This window comes from Mus caroli, unplaced genomic scaffold, assembly GCF_978045245.1.
Source record: "Mus caroli unplaced genomic scaffold, Mus_caroli_1 scaffold_8, whole genome shotgun sequence".
NCBI lineage: Eukaryota > Metazoa > Chordata > Mammalia > Rodentia > Muridae > Mus > Mus caroli.
Window position 1 is genome coordinate 47,484,905 of NW_028227263.1, and position 21,559 is coordinate 47,506,463.

Below are 21,559 nucleotides of genomic sequence, written 5' to 3' on the forward strand. Positions count from 1 at the left end.
GGGCTGCAAAGCCGGAGAATCCATGCACTAAAGAAACAAAGATAATCGAAAGGATATGGAGGATTCTCAGAAGGAGGAGATAGCATCCATAAAACTCAGATGGAAGGTTATGAGTAAATGGAGAGCTGTGGGTGGAGCAATTACTGTAAAACTCAAGCTAAGTGGCTGGCCGAATAGCCACACCCACTCGTGTGCCATGAGCCACTATGATTTGTTAATGCGGTTTCTAATATCGTCCTCTAAAACTGCTTGAATTTGAACTCGTCCACTTCGGGGTACTGAGAATCTATTTTCCTCATACATTATCGATGTGACCTGCCAGCAACCAAGAGCAGCTGTGGCCTGTGAGGCGGGGTGTGTGATTAGCAAAGCCAGAGCTGCAGCAAGGGAGGTTTAGTGAACTGCAGGTCACAGCACAAGTGCTGAAGCAGAAGTAGAGGTATCGGAGAGAGAGACCGTAGCTGCTGGCAGGCAAGTTGGGTGTGGTGGCACATGCCTGTAATCCCACCACTCTGGAGGCAGAGGCAGGAGGATTACCACAAGTTGTAGGCCAGGTTGGTCTTTATAGTAAATTCCAGGCTAGCTAGGAACAAAACAGTAATGATATATGCATTAGTACAGCCCTAGGAAGTCTGGCCAGCAGTTACATCAAAGTATATCAGGAATATGGTGCTCAAAACTAGCAGGGCATCTACATGTTTAATCTGAAACGCATAGGAGAGAACTCTGCTTTCTGTGTATGAGTTAGTGAATGAAAACGTCAGCACCGAAGTAGGAAAGGGGGGAGAGGGAGGACAAACAGTAAAGGCCATGAAGGCTCAGTCAGAAGGTACTAAGTTAATCAGATTTTAGTAGCGACAGAATTCAATCAATATGAATGTGTAGTATAAAGGGTTTGTTATAGAAACAGCCTTGTGCAGTAGTGGGAGGAGCCAGAGAAGTAGAACGTCCAAGGGGAGTCCGAAGACCAGAGAAACGCCCCCAACCAGCCATGATGAAGATCTGGTGCAGGTGCTCAGTTCAGGACAGGATTTGGAAGGTGAGGTACATCCGTCCAGCTGCTGAGTGGAACCCCAAAAGGATAGGTGGAGACTACAGAAATCTGCTGCTGTCATATCTGCTAGTGGGGCAGGAGTTGCTATTTGGCCAGCCGGAGAGAGCAGTATGCAGAATGGGAGTAGAGAGAGAAGACAGAATCTCCAGGCAGCCTGTCTCTCCTACCGGGTCTAATCACCATGCCCTTCAGAATGCAATGGCTCCACTTTCCCTCCAGCCTCTGGACCTTCTGCAGCTATCTTTTGGTCAACTAGCCTGGGTCCATCTGAACACTGGTATTCTGGAATGTTTACAGCTAGCCAAGCTGACCCAGTACATGTGAATAGGCTAGTATTCTATCCGAGGGCTGACAGTTAACAGCAGTAATAACCACTCAGGACATTATAAGTTCCCTGTGCTTCAGGGGCTCTGGTCTAAATTTTTACATACGTGTTTATGTGTTCATCAGTTATGATACTCATCATGAACTTGTTCTGTAAGTTAATAGTAACAATAGTTTGGCAGGATCTAATAAAACAGGGGACACAGTGATTTCTAAGTATATCCTCTAGAGAGAAATGCATGTAATGATATTTAATGTGTCATTATTTATTGTAGTGAAAAATAGAACAAATAAAACAAGACGAGCAGTGAACTACTAAGCAGGAGTTCCGAGGGAGGCACTCAATGGTCTCAGTAACAGCTGCTCTCAGAGCATGCAAATGGACACGTAAACCGCAGAGGGAGAGCGGCACGCGGCTTCTTAGTCCCACAGAATCCACAGGGACTCAGCAGATTATAAAGGCTGTGGCTGTTGGGAAGCCCATGGGGCAGCTGCGTCTGTCTGTCTGTCTGTCTGTCTGTCTCTCTCTCTCTCTTTCTCTCTCTGCTCCTCCTAGTTGGTAACTCGCTCCCTTTGCCTGAGGCAACCACTGCTGGCTTTGTCCTTGTCACCTCACTATCAGTTGACTTAGGGGTTGGTTGGTTGTTGTAGAGATACCTGCTGAGTACTTTGGGTGGTAATTATACACTGACCTGAGTGCTGGGGACACAGTTTCTTGATCCAGGTGCTGGATTTAAAGGAGTGATAAATAAGCAAATAATGTACTTAAATAAAAAGTTTACTTAGTGTACAAAAGAAAGAGTTGGGAGTAAAGTCTGCTGTCTTTATTTGACTTCCCAGTCTGTTGTTCTAGCATTTCCCATGTGAAATCAGGACCAGATTACCTAGAACTGGCTGTGAGGTACAGGAGAGGTCAGTGCGAGGACCCTCCCCAGACCTGACCCCGAGGGTCACCTTCAAGTCAGGTCTGATAGTGGTCTTGCTCAGTGGACAGTGCTCAACAACAAAGACCTACATGTCTGAAAAGTACACACACACAAGCACACTACTCATGCAGTGGGTTCATAATTACTTTAACAGATAAGTCTAGGCTGTAGAAATAATTTTCCCTCAGAAATTTTCAAGGCCTCACGGATGTCAATGCTGGGTGATGCTTTCCAATGGTGTGGCTGCTCTGGGGTCATCTGTGCTGTCAGTAAGCCCAGAAAACTCGCTGGCTCCCCAAGTTGGACTTTGGTAGAGTCATACTTTGGTCTGTCCTTGTCCTATAAGGAGGTGCTAGACCTTTGCTCCCTTAACAAACCTAAAAAGAAGAAAGCTACCTCTTCACCTCTCCTAGGAAGCTGCTGGACGGTGGAATCTGTTAGCACAAGGGCAGGAGGTGGGTAAGAGGGAGCCATCACTCAAGAGATGGAACCCCCGGAGGGGTCAGAGGATGGAGGGATACAACACCTCAGCTCCCCTGGACCAGTGGAGCCAGGGAATGGAGGACTCAGAGAAAAAAGAACCGAAGAACCACAGAAGGCCTTCATCACAGCAAGAGGGGAGTTACATCACTTTCAGATCTGGAAAGAAATTAGACACAGACAAACTTAGCAATGAAAGAAGAAAACAATAAACCTAGGTAGCTGCCTATGAACTCAGGAAAGCCAACTTTAAGAAAAATGACTGCATGGATTATATATCGGATTATATATTGTGTGTCTTGGATCAAAGTAATCTCTTCTGATCTCTTTGTGGTGATAATAGTGTAGGGTCGTTTGTTGATGTAAGCCAAGCTGTGGTGGTAACTGTCCTAAGAGTGAAGGCGAAAGGACATGTGGGTGTTGGGGAAGAAGAGGGGTGAAATAGAGCTAGAGTCTCGTCTTTCCCCATGAATTGTCAGGTCATTTTTAAACCTCACAATCAAACAGGCCAAGAAGGGTATTAATCACAACGAGAGTACAACTCAGGGCGGGACTTAACAGGTTAAGAGTAATTGGTTCTGGCATCTAGGAACTGGGGATAGAGTTCCTGTATTTTAGCTAGTAAACATGTAAGTGGATTTTGATTTAACCATCAAGCTTGTAAAAACACTTCAGACTCTTAAAGCCACATACATGCATCATTTTTGTACAAGTAAGCATTAATTGTTTAAAGTGTGATTTCATTCGTTTGTTGGTAGATGAATTTGAACTGTTGGATGAGCATTTACTCAGTACCGGGCACCAGGCAGCTGAGTTAGCATGTGAGTGTCAAGCAAAGCCTCACTCGCATTCCTGCTGCCCCAGGGTGTGCGCACGCTTCAGAGTGCACGTGAGGCTTGGATCTGTAAAGGCGTCAGGACAGACACTTGCAGGGGGCCTCAGACAAGGAGGACCAGAATCTGAGATAACCTGCCAGCCGCGGCCAGAATTAAGTCCTGGGGGTTGGGGGTTGGGGGGGGTGCAGGAAAGAAGTCTGGAGGAGCTGCGGGAGGCGGGGCTGACTCCCGCTCTGCTAGACATTTCTATTAGTCACTTTTTCCTGGGGATTTTCTCCTGCCCTCGCACCCAGACACTCTTAATTTTGTTATTGACTTTACCATGCTGGGTTAGGTTGTTGTGCACTCTCCCCTGGCTCCCTGCCTTCCAAACTTTGGGTCTAATTTAGAGAGGGATGAGGGAAGGGAGAAGAAAAACTTAGTTATGCCTGGCCCGATGTAAACTACTCCACTCTCTGCCGACCGCACAGGCAGTGAGTTATAGCTATTATCCTCTTTTCGAAGTACTGAGACAAAGTAGTCATATTCAATTTAAACACAGTCTTTAGAATTCTCAAGAGTAGTGTTGGACACATCTAGTTTTTCAAAGAAATGTAATAATTTCATATTCCAGAGTATTCATCCCTCTGTTATTTGTGAGAAATGCTTCTCAAGGCAGTTGTGCAGATTGTGTGAGTGTGTGTGTGTGTGTGTGTGTGTGTGTGTGTGTGTGTGTGTGTGTGTGTATGTGTGTGTGCGCACACTCAAATGTAGGGGTTTGCACCCTGGATTTGTTTTCTTTTATATTGTTGGGCCCGAAAGAGGAAAGACTGGCTTAGAACAAACTAGCAGAGCTAAACCATATGTTTTCTACCAAATTAGAAACAGGTGAAGGTCGTTAAAATCCAGCAATCGCTTACCAAAGCTTTAGCTTGGAGTTTGTATTAAAGGCAGGTGGTTATATGTACAATAAAAGGCCGTCCCCAGCACACCGGCTTATTGATACATACGTGATTGATCTTTCTGGATAAAACAAGGCGGAGTTAATAAATCACTGCACATAGCTATAAAGATGTTTGGGCTTGAAAGCCTCTCCTGTAAGAGCAAATGTGGGCCCTGGAGGAGATTTATGAAGCAGAGATCCTTTTAGCTTTACTTAACAGCTAACATCTGACTGACCCAGAGGGACCATGGGAATTTATTGCCGGGCCATTCAAATATTTGAGCTGTTGTGTGATGTAGAACAGGTAAAGATTAGCCCAATAACAAATATGAGGCTGTAAAATAAAATGAGATTTCGATGGCGTGTAAGGACCTGTCAGAGGTCAGGTCCAAATGACTGGCCAGACTGGGGAACCCTTGCTGGTAATTAAAAGGGATTACACGGGGCTGGATGTTACACTGGTTGCTGTCAGCTCAGCATCTTTGGAGTTTCCTCCACAGAAGGCCATACTTCTCCTGTGACTGCGGAACTCTGAATTGCCTTTCTGTTCTCTGAAACTGGGCAAGATGATGAACTGAAGTGATTTTTTTCAATTTCATAATTGAAATACATCTTTCTCAAATACATTCTGAATGTATGAGTTCCTAGACAGCATATGCACTTGGAAAAATTGTCAGCTAACTTATGTGTATAAACTTGAGCTTTGACATCCAGAAAGCAGGTATTTGGCCTCTGTGATACATGACCTAAAATTAGCCTTCAAAGCTTAAGTAGTTAACAGATTTATGGACAGTTATTGAAAACTTAATGTCGTGGAGTTCTGTGAACTTATCTCCAAATCTTTTATTCCCTTTTATTTATGTAAGTCTGGAAAATAATGATGTGTGAGTATTGTTCCTGGGACTTTAGTAGCTGTATTTAGAACTTTAATGAGGCCATTGTTATTGGTGTCGACAATTGCTGCCTTTTTGATTTAGCCCTAAACTCAAAATGTTGTCATGAAATTTAGGTCGGCTAGAGTGCCAGTTTCTCAGATATCAGTGGCTTTGGTGACCAGTGTGTGTGTGTGAACATCTCCACGATGGTTATGGAAATCCTAAATAAGATTAGGATTGTCACGAGAGGGTTAGGATCGTCACTGGAGGGAAACACAAAACAGCACACAGAGGTTTGGGAGTTGGGTGTGGCCTGACGTGCCTGCCCCTCCCTCCCTCCATCCATACAAATATGTCCCAACATGGAGCTCAGGAAACTGGCTTACAGTCCTGGGAAGACTGTAGCTCACAGTTTCCAATCCTGTAGAAGAGTCAAGGAGCCCGTGGGTAAAGCACACTAGGATATGAATGGTGCAGGGTAGGAATGCACTGGGCTTTGTGCAGTAACAGGGAGCAAGGTGAGCAGGACCCCATGTGGACCACCATCAAATGTGGGCACTTGTGGGGACTGAAGAGCTAGTGTGTGCTCGACGTGCTCTCTGCAGTGCTCTCAGCATCGTGCCTGTGTGTGTGCAGGTGTGTGTGCATGTATGTGTGTAGAGGAGTATTAATGAAGGATGAAAGTATTTCCAAACCTTAAACTATTTCTGGCCCTTGGAATTTTAACTCACAAGGCTGCGGTCACTTTTATCAGTCGGTGTTTGCCTGATTTGTTCATTCTATTATCTGTTTAGATGGATGTATTTAACACCCACTAAGAACTTCAGCTTAAGCAGCCATGTATTAAAGAGATTATATCCTCACTGATTGAGGCGACAAGACATTTGTGTGAACAAATAAAGTGTACGCTAAAATGTGCCAGGTGCATAAAAATGCCTTGTGATTTCAGGAGCAATAAAAAGAGTAAAATATGAGCTGTCTCCTTGAGGCACCTACAAATAGAAGGGAGGGAGGTGGGGAGGAAAGCCTGTCCTAGACGAGGTAGTGATCTCTGAGTGCAGGCTCTCCTGGAAGGTGTGCAGAGCCCAGAGTCTGTTGCTGGGCTCTCATGGATTGTGTGAGCTTGGGAGTTTGGATGCTGGCTCCGAGCGGAAGGCCCTTGTGCAGGCCCAAACAGATAACGAAGCTAAGATTGGATTGTTTCTTCCCAGCCCAGGGCCTTAATTCATTATGCCCCAGCCTCTCTGGTTTTCTCCTCTCCCCCCTTAAAGTAGGTATTGGATAAATAATGTTCATACAGGGGTTAAGCCCCCGTTGTGTTACCAGTGCCGTGTAAGGAATTGGCTCGCAGTGAGTTGCATTAGGAGGCTGAGCTGTTTAAACAAAGCTGCACTGCAGACCACATCGGAGGGGCTGTCTTAGACACCAAAAACACTGAATGGCTTTTCTTCTGGGTTTCTGCTCCAGATGGAAATGTCTTCTGGCATTGCTGAGTGTTTATGTACCTTGCAGGCTTTAATTGTCCAGTTTCTTTTTTATTTTTTTAGCATTTACAGATTTTTGTGGGAACAGGTGCCGCTGGAGCCAGCCGATGCAAGGTGGCCGTTTATGTTGTGGAATGTGACTTTGATTTACTTGGCAGGAATTTTATTTTACAAAACTTACTATTAAAAAAGACAGGTTTTCCATCCTTTAATTATGCTGTGTTCACTGAACTTTGCCTATTTTTCACGTTACAGAAGGGACACCTCTATAAGGAAACTGATACTGAGTTGGTTAACAGTTTCCACAGCCTGCCGCTTTCACCAAGGGTTCTCTGGGAGCAGGATTCTTTTAACCTTATGGAATCATCTGGAACTTAATTTCCCTGAAATTCATTCCCTTTTTAGTTTAGCTCCAGCATTGGCAGAGGGGCTCCTGTTATACGCCTTCTCACCAGTCCATCTCCTCTTTATCATTTTGGGGTGACATCTTGTTACCTCTCACACCAGATTTCATCTCTTTGGTTCGTAATGGTCTTTCATTATCGATTTTCTCTCTTCCTTCAAAGGAGGTAGAAAGGGGAAGGTGCTAGCTGATGTCCCCTGGTCCTTTTTGTCTCTCTGCTGTCCTTAGGTCAGACTGTGACCTCCTAGTCTCCAGGGTTATGACTGACATGTCTGTGTCTTCATCTGCCTGTCCCCACCGCGCAGCCCCTCTCCTGACTCTGCTGACTGCCTTTCCATTCCTTGAGAACAGTGTGCTTCCCCTGACTGGGCATTCGTTCTTGTCGTTCCTGCCTCTTCAAGGTCTCAGCTAGTCACGCTGTCCCTGAATCCCCCCTTTCCTCTCTGAGGTCGTGTTTCTTGCCTCTACAATGCTTTATGAATTACAGATTTGCTGGCATGGTTAAGCAAGCAGTGACTGGCTCCATCGGGCTCTGAGCTTTCCGTCTGTTTGCCCAACTGGCACCATACGTGGCACACAGTATGTCCTAGTTTGCTTTCTGATGCTGTGGTAAAAGCAAAGGGAACTTGGAGGGAACATGTCTATTTAGCTTACGGCATCACTGGGTTAACCAGAGGCAGGAACTTAAGACAGAAACTGAAGCAGGGACCATGGAGGAATGTTGCTTGCTTCCTAACAACTTGTTTCTCTTACTTGTTGACAGTTGACAGGAAAACTTAGCAGCACACAGTAATTATTGACTGAGTACTGTTCCCACAGAGGTGTTCTCGTCCATCCTTCCTTCATTAGTGAGGCTGTTCACCATCATCTAAGATAGACTCTTCTGGGCCTCCCCTATGACAGAGGACCTTGGAACAGCCTTCTGTGTCTCACTGCCCCTTCCTTCCCTTGTCAAGCTTGTCATCTCCATTGTCTCCTCACCAGCCATTCCCAGGCTCACAGCAGACTGTCCCACTGCACTGAGACTCTTCCCACACTACCAAAGCTACCCAGCAGTGAGCTCATGGAACTAAGTCTAGCAGGCTGTTAATGTCCTCGTTGCTTGGGCTCTGAGCAGTGTTGACTGTTGACAGCCTCTTTCTTGAGGTCACACTTTCCCTGAGCTTCTTGCTTGTCCTCATAGTTTAGAGCCAGCCTTTTGAAGCTTTTTCATTTTCCAAGCGTTAATTGACATTCTCAAGGGCCTGAAGCTCTCTATGCCTGCCCATACCTGTGGTTTGGGTTTCCACCTAATGTCTAGAATTCCTCAATTACTATTTTCCCCTCAATTTCTCTTCTAAATGTATTTGAGATATGTGTGTTTTTTACATTTTATATATATATATACATATACATATATATGTGTGTATATATATATATAAATAATTATTACGGGGAGGGGGTCCTGTGCTGTAATATTGCTATGTGACCCAGGCTGTGTTGAATCCCAAGTCCTCCTGCTTCCACTTCCTCAGTCCTGGGGATTATGGGATATGCTCTGACCCAGCCATATCTTTGCCATCATTACAACCCATCACAAAATTCTTTCAGTTCTTCCCACTAGAACTGAAATCCTAGTTTAGAATTATCTAGAACTCAGAACATATCTTCCTTTCTACTCCTGGACCCCTAATAAAAATGGCTTTCATTTCTGGAACATTGTAACACATGCAAAAACAGGTCTTAATCCCTTTTACCATACTGTGGCTGAAATGCACGTTCAAGAGCTGATGTACAAATGAACTTGCAAGAACTGACAGCGTGCACAAGTTCAAACCAGACAAAATCCCAGTGCAGGGAGCTTTTGTGTTGTTTTGGTTTTGTGCTGCTTTTGGTTTTAAGAGGGAAAAAGAATATAAATTTGGTGGTTAGGGAGGGGGATCTAGGAGTAGTTGAAAAGAAGAAGATTATCACCAAATATTTTAAATGAAAAAAAAAAACAATTTAAAAATTAAAAACTAAAAAATCTACACCCCCATTTAGGGCTATAGCTCATTTTGTAAAGTGCTTATCTAACATGCAGGGAGTGTCAGATTAGATTCCTAGAACCATAAACTAGGCACATACCTGTATTCCCAGCACTCAGGAGGTAGAAGCCACAGGATCAGAAATTCAAGGCCATCCTCTTGGGGAATCCAGGACTAGCCTGGAGTACAATGAGATCCTGTCTAAAAACAAACAACCCAAAAACCCAACCCCATCACACCCATGCATTACAAATGAATTTCCTGGGGCTGGAAAGATGGCTCAGTGGTTAAGAGCATTGACTACTCTTCCAGAGATCCTGAGTTCAATTCCTAGCAACCACATGGTGGCTCACAACCATCTGTGATAAAATCCAATGCCCTCTTCTGGTGTATCTGAAGACAGCTACAGTGTACTCACATACATTAGATAGATAGATAGATAGATAGATAGATAGATAGATAGATAGATAGATAGATCGATCGATCTTTTTTTAAAAAGAGGACGAGGAAGGAGGAGGAGGAAGAGGCAGAAGGGGTTTCCTGTGGCTTACAGAAGAACCCTGTTCCCTCGGCTCGCAGACCTGTCCAGCCACCCCCATGTTAAACCTGCTGGCTCTCTATTTCAGTGTCCTCTTAGCCATCTTTGAGTCTGCCTATCACACATATAAAATCTATAGCAACTCATGTTGACCTCATCCTCTACCTAGGAGAGATGACCACTCTACAGCCACCATGCAGGTTCAAACCAGAGGCCTCTCAGGATGTGCTGCAGTGGGAGTGGCCCTCCCTTTCCCCTATAACTCTTTCTCTTGGAGCATCTGGTTGTTGTTTTTAACTTGTTGACTTTGAAGAGAGATTTACTGACCATTAGACATGGGAAGAAGAATTATCAAACATTCATTATCAACATTATCAAAAAGCTGATTTCATTCATGTTCACAGGAATTAGAGTAAGGCACAAGTATGTGCTGGGTTCTGTAAGAGAGCTCCATTCTCTGAATGAAGGAGTCAAGTAACGGACTCACACCCTAGAGTTTGGGAATAACACTGTTCACAGGACACCACAGGGACAGAGAAGAAAAGCCATCACCTCAGGCCTCTGGGATAAGATAACTCTCAGTTCCCAACATGGAGAATTTGACGTGTTTATGGGACATTTAGGTAAAAATGTCCAGCACATGATCACAAATATAACTATGAAATATGGAAGAAAGACTCTAATATATAGTTAACAAGTGATAATCATGGTCTAAGTGGCTTTTAGTGCTTTCATTTTTCAACAACATTTATTGAATCTCTCAGTGACAGAAAAGCCTAAATACTAGAAATATAATACACAACATAGATAAAAATCTGTATCTTCCCAGCAAACCTTCTGGTTGAAGGGGATGGACTCAAATGAGAACCAGATGATAGATAAAGTGAACTAACTGAAGGCCGTTGTTTTCTGTTGAATTAACTTTTACTAGGGAAGACTTTAAAGCACATATACAAAAGCAGAGAAGATGGTATGACGTACCCTTAAGCCCAGCTATAATAATTAGGTACACTCATTAATCTTTTTTATCTACATTCATATTCTCTCATCTCAGTGAATTATGTCTAAATAAGCCTTTGGTATTATAACATTTTATTCATAAATACTTCAACATGTTTCTCTAAAAGATAAGTCTCTCATACGGTGTTATGCCGTCATCACACATAAAAAACAGGTTTCTTAGTGTTATCGAGTAACCACTAGTTCATACTTCTCTAGTTGCTCCATGACCTTTTGTATGCTTGATTTCTCCAAGTGCAAATCCAAGAGTGTCCTTATATTTCCTTTAGTTGCTAATGTCTCTTGTCTTTAAGTATTTCCATGTTGCCATAAATGTCTAATTTGTATTGATCTTCTATTTGAACAATAGTCCTTGCATATGAGCCCTGATGCTAGAATATATACTACTTATGACTGTCAGTGGCGTGCATATGAGGTTTCCTTCTGGGAAATGACACATTTAGTGGCTCATTTTCAGAAATATGGTTGAGGGTTACATATAGAAGCATAGGTGACCCCAAAGCAGCTGCACCACTGCAAAGTGTCACCCCAGCATGAATGACTTCCCCACATCTCAGACTTAAGTTAAAATTGCATGCAGATGACCGGGAGGTGCAGGAGGGCGTGGCCAAAATGTCAGATGGAGTCCCATGACTTGCTTCTCCCCTCCTATGAAGAAGTGTCATTGGGCATTTGTTAATTTCTTACTGACAGGAGTGAAACCTAAAGTTGTCTGTCATACTTAACTTTTCTCTTATCACTGCCTCTGCTTGAAGACTGTGTCACTGCATGTACATTTATCCCACAGTTTTTATGAAAAGGCCTGATTATACAGAAAAGCCGAAAGAATGTTTAAATGGACATCGGCACAGCTGTGGTTGGCACCCTGCTAGGTCTCCTTGTTACTAACCTTTGCTCATCTGGCAGCTGGTGCATTTTGAGTCCACAGTGCTCCCCTCAGTACCCCACCTTGTGTAAATGGTTAGCTGTGGAGCCAGGGACTTTACCTTGGGTGGGTGGGTGGGGGGAGTTGGGGTTTGGTTTGGTTTGGTTTCTTTTGAGGTAAAACTTGGATACTGTGAGATGCATATATATTAAGTGAACCATCTCTGAGGTCCTTAGATGTAAATATCTGTGCAATCCAATTCCTATTCAGATACAGAACATTAAATCTCCCCAGAAGCATCTCTGCCTCCCATAAATCACTGTCTTTCCCAGGCCCCCGGGCAGCCATTATTCAGACACACACTGCAACCTGAACCCTTTTGTGTAGGGCTCTGTTCAGTTGGTGTGTTTGTCGCTTCATTCGGCTGTTGTGTGTGACGGTATCATGTTTCCTTTGGAGTATTCTTCGTGTGAATAGGCCTGTTTATACATGTTCTTAATGGTGACCACTGGTCCCAGTCTTTCACCACCATGAAGAAGGTTGCCGGGCCCATTTCTGTATACAGTTTTTCTGTGCAAAGGTTTCCCATTTGCTTGGTTGTAGTTGTAGAATTCATCTTTAGAATGTGACATTGTGTACTGTATCTAGCTTTATAACAGGCCTTTCTCCACGCCGTTTGTATTACAGTGTATGGCTTCAGGTACTCTTCATCTTAAGTCTACTTACATCTGAAATTTCTCTTCTTTATTCTTCCTGCCATTTTTTTCTGCTAAAACTAAGTGTCCAGCTTCCCCCATTAGAGCCTACATATTCTGAATTTTACAGGTTGCATTCTTTTGTTATCATTTAATATATTTCCCCCTGAGCCCCCTGTAAGGCTGGGGTAAGATTTTTTCCGTGGTGTGCTCTCCTGGCATTATTGATGCTTTCTGTTGTATCACATATGGAAGCCCATCTTTTTTTTTTTTTTTTTTTTTTGGTTTTTCGAGACAGGGTTTCTCTGTGTAGCCCTAGCTGTCCTGGCACTCACTTTGTAGACCAGGCTGGCCTCGAACTCAGAAATCCACCTGCCTCCGCCTCCCGAGTGCTGGGATTAAAGGCGTGCGCCACCACGCCCGGCAATGGAAGCCCATCTTATCCATTTATGCTTTCGTGTGTGGCATCAAAGCTGACGAGTAAACCTGGCTGCTGTGATCTGCCCATTGCTCCAGTTTTAGGGTGTATGGCCTTAGGAAGGCCTCTCTGAATGTGACTTTAGCCAGTGGACAGAATATGACAATATCTGCTCTGGGGAGATAGAGGAAAAAACTCTGAGAGAGAGGAAATAAGAATTTAAAACTACCAAGGTAGGAAACACATTTAGCATGTTGAAGGGACAGAGGGAAGGTCAGAGTGGGTCGGGCCTGCTCAGTGCTGAATGACAGGAAGTGTGTAATCCTGGGGACGAGGGAGCAGACTGGTCCTGGGCCCCAAGGACTGGGCTGTGCAGGGTACATGTTATGTCAGGGTATGGCACAATTTTTCATGGATCTAAGAAAGAAGAGTGGGTCTATAATGAGATCTGATTTTTTCAGAGGGTGGTTTGACTGTGGTGAACAGGTCAGAGGAGCCCTTTGTTCAACCCCCTACTCTTCATGGTGTTAACTCAGCCCAGGGTGTGGATATATATGACTTTCTCTGCCACCTTAAGCTAATTAGCAAGCTTAAAATAAGATTATCATTTGTTTGAAGGATAGTAAATGGTCCTCCGAATGAAAATGCAAACCAAGGGCTGGTGAGATGGCTCAGTGGGTAAGAGCACCCGACTGCTCTTCCGAAGGTCCAGAGTTCAAATCCCAGCAACCACATGGTGGCTCACAACCATCCACAACGAGATCTGGCGCCCTCTTCTGGAGTGTCTGAAGACAGCTACAGTGTACTTATATATAATAAATAAATCTTTAAAAAAAAAAAAAAAAGAAAAAAGAAAATGCAAACCAAGAAGGAATGGAGGGTCAGAAAGATGCTCAGTGGATCAAGGTGCCTTCCACCAGGTCCGCCCACTGGGTCCATTCCCCAGAGCACACACACAAGTGAAAGGGGAGAGTTAACTGCACTGAGTCATCCTATGACCTTACATTTGAGCTGTGGCGCAAATATGTATGCAGACAAGTGAGTACGTACACACACACTCACATGAGCACATACAGTGATCACATACATACATACACACTTAGTGAACAAGTGCACACACACACACTCATGCAGTGGAAACTTCTCGTTTCTTTGGAAAGTTAGTTATGTCAAATGATGTTTTGCTGAGGCACACAGGTAAAAGGATGTCTTGCTGAAGCAAACACATGAAAGAATGTTTTCTTGAAACAGACACAGGTGAAAGAATGTTTTGATATAGCAAACACGTGAAAGGACCCAGGTTGAAGAAATATAAATAGGACCCCACAGACAGTGGGAGACAAGCATTAGTTTGGTTTGCTCCACCTCGCTATTCTTTGCTAACAATACGCATGTATTGGTTCATCTTACATAGTGCTGTTGAGCTCAACTTGTGGTAATGTTGTCATTGAGAGGAACTCGCCCAGGAACTGCTCCTGAGGTTCCTGCAAGGTTCCTGTGGCAGCTTGCCACTTTAGCGTTCTCGCCTCAGGCCGGTAGGTGTTCGTGCCTGGTGTCTGCCTGCCCAAAGGACTGGTCTGTAGTTGCTGGTTTGGTCCTGGTATCAGCCTGCTAAAAGGATTGGACTGTAGCTGCCAGTTCGTGTGTGGTGTCTGCCTGCTTAGAGACTGGTCTGCAGCTGCTGGGTTGTATTTGGTGTTTGCTAGGGGACTGAACTCTGAGAAAGAAGATCAAGCTTGCCTCCAAAGAACTATAGCTAAAGAGGTCCACTTCCCCCGTATCCTAATAACTTTTCTACTACCTCTGCTGGGTGGTGGGTTAGTTTGCAAAAACTTTATGCCTACACACTCAAATGAGTACATGCACACACACAAAATACATGTAAAACAATGAAATGTGACAATAAATTAAGATAACAAATGACAAGTGGAAGTGAAAATACGGTTCTAAAATGTTTTTAAAAGAGTATGTTATAGGCTGGTTAATAAATGTGACCTTGTGACGTAGAAACACGTGCTGAGATCCTTCCCAGTCAAAGTGAAAGGCGACACCCATGCCCCTGCCTCTGCCTCCCCTGGGCCTCTTCTGGCCTCACCTCAGTGAGGTGCTGCAGAGCTCTGGAGCCCTCAGCCCTCTGGTTAGTCTTGGAAAAGTGAACAGCCCCTCCTTATTGTCAAGCGTTTACCCTGTCCGTGTCCTGGAGCTGCACAGTGTGGATCTGTGGTCTCCAATTTAATGTGCATCAATGTAGCTTTAATGTCTGGTCTCTAAGTCCTGGGGAAAGCCTGGGGTGTGCTGCTGGCAATTTCTCTTTCCTTTCCCCCTAGAGGATTCGGTGTAATTGGTTAGCTTTGGCTTTATGTTTTGATTAGTAGTGGTAGTGGTAGTGGCAGCTGCAGCAGCAGCAGCAGCAGCAGCAGCATTGTTGCTTGGTAGTCGTGGTGTAGTAGCTGTTGTAGCTATTGTTGAATGTGTGGAGTCCGTGTAGCTTTAAGATTAAGCAAAGCCAGCCAGGGACTACTGACTTGTACCAGAGGGTCAGGCGTCCTAGCCTAAGCACCACAGAACTAAAGTTAGGACCCCTGGTTTATGAGAACTTGTTTGGAAAAAGAAACATTACAACTATCTTTATAAAAGCGAGCTTTGAGGCTGGAGCGGTGTCTTGGCGATTCTCAGCACCATGTGGCAGCTCACAACCGTCTGTAACTCCATTCCCAAGGACTGCAACACCTTCTTCTGGGCTCCGTGTCCAGCAAACATGCATGCTGTTGCATAGTCATACAGGCAAAACACCCAAACACAGAAAATAAAAATTTATTTTTAAAGTGAGCTTCATATTCTTGGGCTGATTCTCCAATTTTACTTTAATTTTCTTTTTCCTTTTGTTTTTTTCTGAGATGCCAGTTACTCTCTGTGTCAGTGGGCTGCCAGCTTCCTCCAGGTAGTCCATTCTTAAAAGTTGGTTTACAACAGGGAAGACTGTCTAGTCTTCCAAGCTCCTTCTTCACTTACACAGTCCAGGCTGGCAACCAGGGAGTGGTGCCATCCACCGTGGGCAGGTCTTTCCACCTCCATACAATAAAAGTAACCCTATAGTAGTGGTTCTCAACCTTCCAAATGCTTTGACCCTTTCAAACAGTTCCTCACATTGTGGCGACTCCAACGATATAATTATTTTCATTGCTACTTCATAACTGAAATTTTGCTACTATTATGAATCATAATGTAAATATCTGTGTTTTCTGATGGTCTCCGGCAACACCTATGAAAGAGCCTTTGAGCCCTAAAGGAGGAAGCCCACAGGTTGAGAACTGCTGCCCTTGTAGGCTTGCCCAGAAGCCCACAGCCCAGTGTCTCTACAGTAGCGTCAGTCTCACTCTAAGCCCAGGAGAACAGTCGTGATGAAAATCTAATCTAGGCAGAAAGAAGACAACCTAGTTCCACATGAATTAAAGGAAAAATATGTCCTCAGAACATATTAATGTTGTCATGCTTTCTACAAACACAGTGGACAGACGTGATCCTTACACATACAGTAGAAGTGAAGCCGTTCCTGCCGTAGCTCAACCCCTACCTTCCATAAAGAACCTAACCTGGATGTGAGTCTGAGAAAAGACCTAGAAATTGTCACCAGTCTAGAGTTCTTTGTTTACAATAAGAAAAATTGCTGAGGTTGAAAGAGAAGTGCTTATAATTTTTTTAGTAAAAAGGAAAATTCAAAAATGTCTCCCTTCATGTATTATGTCTTTGTGGTTTTGTTTGTTTTGTTTTTAAGAAAAAGGGTCGGCCAGGCATGGTGGCGCATGCCTTTAATCCCAGCACTCGGTAGGCAGAGGCAGGCAGATTTCTGAGTTCGAGGCCAGCCTGGTCTACAAAGTGAGTTCCAGGACAGCCAGGACTATACAGAGAAACCCTGTCTCGAAAAACCAAAAAAAAAAAAAAAAAAAAAAAAAGAAAAGAAAAGAAAAGAAAAGAAAAAGGGTCTTTCTAAGTAGCTTAAGTTCTCCTGGAACCCAAGACCCTCCTGCTTCATCTTCCAAGTACAAGGATTAGAGACACACACCTTCACTCCTGGCTCTGTGGCTGGTGCTTTATGTATGAACTTTTGTCAGAGCAAAGGGCTCTCCATGAGACCAAATACTCAGATTTCTTTTCAGGTACCCTGCATGGCAGCACTCAGTAGGTCTACATTCCAGCCCTAGCCAATGCCTATCCAGATACCCCTTAAGCACTGTAGTTTTGAAATGCTTTCTGGTTTTCCAAAGGAAAATGAAACCAGTATGCATTCAGGTGCACACATGCGGTTCACAGGACCTTGGCGCGGGGTGGGGGTTGGGAAGAATGTTATAGCTCAGTCAGCTGGTGGGAAGCCAGGGTTTCCCCCTGTGGTGGTTTCTAGGGTTTTTGTCAATCACCACAAACTTGATGGCTTAAAACAACAAAAATATACTCTCTCATGGACAACTGAAGTCCAAAATCAAGGTGACAGTAGGGCCACACACTTTTCTTTCCCATTGCTAAGCTTCTAGACATTTCCTGGCTGTAGCTGGGTAAGGTCACATGACCTCTCCTCTGCCTTTCCCTTATAAGCACACCTGCTGGATTTAAGACCCACCTGGATAATCAAAGATGATCTCATCCCTAGATCTTTTAATATTTTGTGATCTCTTTTCCAAATAAGGTCACATTCACAGGTTCTGCGAATTAGGATTTGGACCTACTTTTTGGCAGGCCACCATTCCATCCTCTGTCCTTTACATGGTCTCCCATCTCTGGCCACCTGTACCCAAGATTTTTAGGATTGTGAGTGGCTGTAGTGAGACCAAGCATGCATACCTGTCACTCCCTGCTTCCGGAAGTCATGCAGAACAGACCCAGTGCTGTGTGTGTAAAAGATGAACACCCCTGTTTCCTCCATCCTTGCCCTCAGTTGGCTGATGTTCTCCTGAGCAGTCATCCTGGGTGTGCCTCACTGAAGGACACAGAGCAAGGGAGAATACTGCATTTATCCATGAAGACCGAGAAATGAGGTCATGTCTCTCCCACTAACTAAACGGTGACCCAGGCATCAGTGTCTTTGAAATAATAGTGACACTGTTGCACAGTCTAGTCGTCCCCGGTTTAGCCTCTCTGCTAATCCCACCAGGATCACATTAGCACTGGGAGCCCTGTCACAAATCTGCCCTCGATGAAATGGCTCTACATAATGAGCCCCAAATCATTTTCACACATAATCTGTTTCTTTAATTCAAAAAATACTTGTTGAGTGTCTATTAGAAAAGGCAAAAAAAAGAACAAAATCAAACCTGTATCTGAGCTGGGCACAGTATGGCTCACACCTATAATCTTAATTCTCAGGAGGCTAAAGCCAGGAGGATTGTCTCAATTTTGAGGCCAGCCTGAGCTACAGAGTAAGTTTTATTAGTTCAGCCTTGTCCAAAAACAAAACAATCAAAAGACCCAGTGTTTATTCTGAGAGCTAGCCACTACTAAGGGAGACATTAGTATGCTGAGCTGTGTACTGAGAGAGACACGGACTAACCAAATAATCACCCAGTGAGTGCAAAATTACAAACTGAGGTGACTGAGAAAGGAAGTGGGACAGGTTGGTTAGGATGATGTAACCGCTCAGCGTGATGAGACCGGGCATAGAAAACCAAGGAAGGCTCCAGTATTAAAGGCTACCTTCTCCACCGGTCTGCAGGGCACTGACCTTGGATGGACCTCTTCCACGCACACTGTGTTCATTGCTTACTGCTTCTGTAATCTTCACTGTGCACAGTAGGTGTAATTCTTTCTTTTTTTTTTTAAAGATTTATTTATTTTATTTATATGAGCACACTGTAGCTGTCAGACACACCAGAAGAGGGCATTGGATCCCACTACAAATGGTTGTGAGCCATTATGTGGTTGCTAGGATTTGAACTCAGGACCTCTGGAAGAGCAGTCAGTGCTCTTAACCTCTGAGCCATCTCTCCAGCCTGTAGGTGCAATCCTAATAGAACTTGGAAATGTATTTTAAGTTGAGAAATAACAAGATTGGCTATTTAGTCGTGTGCAGTGTTAATAATTCATATTCAATGTACTAACAGAAAATATATGTTTCATATTTATTTGTTTAGTAGTACCCTTTCCTTCCTGTTTTTTGTTTCTTTGGTTTTTTTGTTTGTTTGTTTGTTTGGGGGTTGTTGTTGTTTTTTAAGACAAGCTTTGCTATGTAGCCCATGCCAGTCTTGAACTTGCAGACCTCCTAGCGCTGGGGTTCCAGCACACTGGCTGTCCTGCTCTCCAGTAATAAGTCCTTTTGTGCTTTTAAGAATATTTTTCTGGCTGTATGTGAGTAGCTGAGTTCTTATCTGTCTTTGATTCCCATCTCACGTCCTGATGGCCATGGGCTTTTTCTCTTTGCAGTGGGTCCCACCTCTCCAGCTAGCTTAGGAGGTCTATAAACCTGCATGCCTCTGCAACAGGAGATGAATGTGAAAGTTATAAACAAAGTGTTCAACTTGAAGTGACCCATTAAGAATGTGGAAAGAGAACAAGACGTGAACTCTGTCCTAGTCCCTGGTCTGTTTTAGCGCTGCCCTGTTCCAACCTTTGTCTCTAATCACTCTCTGGTTTTGTTTTAATGTTACACAGATACCTTGTGGCTCTTTCCACAAAGTCCCAGAGCAGTCATAATAAAGTCAAATGTTGTGAAATCCAGTTTTCACAAATGTAGAGGTTTGGTTTTCAACATGGGCTGATCTCAGTTTACTCTTATGGTGTATGGAGTTTCTGAATTTATAACTTGAAAGTGGAGATGACTTTGGGTTGGGAGAACTGTTCAGAGTCTATGTGTGGCGGCTTATAGAATAACCCTGCAGCAGGCACAGCTTTGGGACGCCTGCAGATTCCTCCAAAGAGCCTCATTGTTATGTCTACAAATATGTAGTTTCCCGGCACCCCAGTCCATGTGAGTGTGAATGGTTCCTGGCACTGTGAAACAACAACAACAACAACCACCACCACCACCCCCTGGTATTGTGTTGTGTGTCCTGCCTTTGCAGTCGTTATCCCTCTCTACTGGCGATACACCACGCAGCATAGTTTATACTTTATTGTCCCAGTTAAATACAAAGTCCTGTGTTCTTGATGGGTGTCTAAGACGTTTGGTTTCCTTTAGTAAATTTTCAGTTCATGACCTTGTTCACTCCCCAATGCCTATAAAGTTTACAGCGCATCAGACTTACCTTTTGAATACTATGAAACTGATAGCTCTTGAGACTGTAATAGAAAGCTCTTAAATTGTACTTCCTTTTTTATTATGCTTGAAAACTCTACACCCTCTGGACTTTCTTTATTAAAATGCATTTTTTTCTTCAGTCATTTGTGACAATCAAAACGGTTAGTAATTATTCTACACCATTCATTTCACTGTGGTTATGTTATTCTTGAGAGTAGTTCTACTTTACAGAGCCAAGCTAGATGTCGTTTGTTTTATAACCCTGTGGTTGATATTTTTTCTTTTAATTAGTGTATATTCATGGGACATTATGGTAAGCTTCAGAAATACAGTTTCTTTCAAATATATCATAAGCTTTGACCAAATCCACTCACTCTCCCTACCTTTCCTCCCCTTGGTCATCCCTCCTCACCCCTCCTGTCACACTCTCCTGCCTCCCCTTGGTCATCCCTCCTCACCCCTCCTGTCACACTCTCCTGCCTCCCCTTGGTCATCCCTCCTCACCCCTCCTGTCACACTCTCCTGCCTCCCCTTGGTCATCCCTCCTCACTCCTGTCACACTCTCCTGCCTCCCCTTGGTCATCCCTCCTCACTCCTGTCACACTCTCCTGCCTCCCCTTGGTCATCCCTCCTCACTCCTGTCACACTCTCCTGCCTCCCCTTGGTCATCCCTCCTCACTCCTGTCACACTCTCCTGCCTCCCCTTGGTCATCCCTCCTCACTCCTCCTGTCACACTCTCCTGCCTCCCCTTGGTCATCCCTCCTCACTCCTGTCACACTCTCCTGCCTCCCCTTGGTCATCCCTCCTCACTCCTGTCACACTCTCCTGCCTCCCCTTGGTCATCCCTCCTCACTCCTCCTGTCACACTCTCCTGCCTCCCCTTAGACTCCTTTCTGCTTTCATGTCATTCTTCATGGATGTACACACAGATGTTTTGATATAGCCATAAAAATGTCTAGGACTCACAGTGAAAAGGGAATGGGATATTTGTCTTTCTGTATATGTTTCTATATTTCATTTAATGTAGTAATTTCCAGTCCTAATCATTCTCCTGCAAGTGCCATAATTTTGTTGTTCTTTATGGGTGCCTAGCGTTCCATTGTGTGTGTACACGGTGTTCCATTGTGTGTGTACACGGTGTTCCATTGTGTGTACACACGGTGTTCCATTGTGTGTACACACGGTGTTCCATTGTGTATACACGGTGTTCCATTGTGTGTACACACGGTGTTTTCTGTATCCGCTCCTCTGTTGACTGACACCTAGGCTGATTGCATCTTGTGGCTGCTGTGGTAGTGCTGCAGTCGGCATGGATACGGAGGCACTTCTGGGGTGTGCTGACTTACTGTTGGTCGGGTGTATACCCAGAATGGTAGGCGTGTATTTCATTCTTTGCGGCCCTCTATACTTAGTTCCTTCATGGCTAGAGCATTTTGCATTCCTATCAGCAATGTGAAAAATGGGCTAATAAACAGGTAGTCTCCAAA

At 44.2% G+C, this 21,559-nt stretch overlaps 1 protein-coding gene across 2 annotated transcripts in view; it reads left to right on the forward strand.

Moving 5' to 3' along the window:
* Uvrag (UV radiation resistance associated) overlaps positions 1–21,559 on the forward strand; it is a 265,993-nt gene that overhangs the window by 187,547 nt on the left and 56,887 nt on the right. The gene's annotated exons all lie outside the window — the stretch shown is intronic.